Here is a 2,030-nt window from a genome sequence, read left to right on the forward strand (position 1 = left end):
GGGGGTTGATTTTCAAAATAAAATGGCTTAACGTATCCTTTACTGTTAAGCAGGTTTACAGGTGTGGTCAAAAGTTTTTTTTTTTCTTGGGCATGAATTTCACTGGCCATTTGAAAGCTTTAAATAATGTATTTTAGAGCTGTTCTTTTTCCTATCATTGTACAGTACTAGCTAGCTATCAAGTTAGCTAGCTGCTAGACTCTATTGAGGGAAAATGAGGACAGTAGTAGGATAAAAAAATGGTACAGTCTACTAGAAATAACCACCATAGTTAGTAAAAGTAAGAGTGCCACAGGTACATAGCAGGGGCTTTATGCTGTGAGAGGGAGCGAAAATTGTATTTATAATAAAAACAAATAGAATAGTAAGACTGAGATTGTGCTAGATACTAGTGCAAATTGCATTCATAATAATATCAGGGCACTCCAGCTTCCCTGACTTCTAAAAACAAGAGTTGCATGCACAAATGTAAATTTATGTTGGATTCACTCAGATAGGCTGTGGTGTTTAAATGGTTGTTAGTTGGTGCTAAAGTGTGACAAGAAAATATCCTGCTACACTATTAAACCCACATCACCAGGTTGAACTGTTAACACAAGGCAGGATGGATCCATGCTTTCATGTTCTTTACACCAAATTCTGACGCTACCATCCAAATATGGCAACAGTCATCGAGATTTATCAGACAAGGTAACACCTGGTGTGGTCTTCTGCTGCTGTTCAGAGATGCTCTTCTGCATACTTTGGCTGTAATGAACAGGTACTTGAGTTACTATGCATTATTATCAGCTCGAAGCAGTCTGGCTGTTCTCCTCTTACCGCTGGCATCAACATCAGTAGATATTTTTTATAGAAGTTGAAAAAAATTCCACTAAAATCTAATACGCCACATTTGACTTTTTCATATTTTCTGGATACTTTGTGTTTGTTTTGGTAATATATAACATCTGACCCACATTGTCTCACACAGGTATCCTGATTATTAAATGAATAATAATTTAAAAAAAAAACTAGAATATGAAAGAGAAGACTTAAATGAGACCAAAAATGAAAGTCGTAAAACAGACTATAGTTACACCAAGAGCTTGATAAAGAGTGATTTAAGGGTGGACTTGTAAAATCTATACTGAACTATAATGAGTGATCTGGATGAGGGCTTGGAGAGTGACGAAGGAGAGGCTTGCAGACAAAATCATGTTGTGGAGCTGTTTTATGGTTTCCAGTTAGTTTGTGTTTCTTTGTTAAAATTTTGGTCCCGACTGTTGAAACAGTGATGTGTGAATAACAAATTTGCAAAACTTGATGCAATCACATAATTAGACAAGTTAACTAACTTATATTGTAGTTACACTAATTATTTCTCACAACTCAAGAAAACTAAAATCCTGTCAGGAGTTAATCTACTGACACTCTTATTTTATTTTGAAAGTTAAACACCCGTGGTTTTCCGGTTCTAGTGTCGCCGTCTGACTTCGCTGCCGTCCACTCGGGGAAGCTGAGAGGGAGGGTCGCCTACTCACAACTCAGACGGACTGAAGTTAGTTGGATTCTGTGCATGAGGCTGTATTTGGCGGGCGGTGCTTCCTGTGTCAGAACCGCTGGAGGAATAAAAAGCGTGTGGGTTGTTTTTTGTTTAAAATGAAATAAAATGCCTTTCATTACATTCCACTGCTAGCATCTAATACGAGCACTTATTTTCAACCCTTTTCAAAATCAAAAATATTATTAAAACATTTGTGTGGTTCTGAGTAGTTATTTGTCACAGTTATGTCTTAATCTATAAATAAAAGTATTACATCTATTTTAAACAGACAATCGTAAAAGCCTTTTTCTTAGCTATTGCATTTTTAATAGCTTAAATAATCACGTCAATTGTATATTTACGCAAAGATTTAAAAAGAAATATTGAAATTACAAACAAAATAAACACGTGTAACCATTGTAAAGTTGGGCAAAGTACATTTTTACATTTTTAAAAGCTTCTGAAAGTCTTGTGTGAAACTGAATGAGTGTTCAATGTGATGGCGACT

The sequence above is a fragment of the Mchenga conophoros genome, linkage group LG3 (assembly GCF_057382185.1).
Source record: "Mchenga conophoros isolate Kocher_MC1m ecotype Shallow Benthic linkage group LG3, M_conophoros_male_GT1.1, whole genome shotgun sequence".
Taxonomy (NCBI): domain Eukaryota; kingdom Metazoa; phylum Chordata; class Actinopteri; order Cichliformes; family Cichlidae; genus Mchenga; species Mchenga conophoros.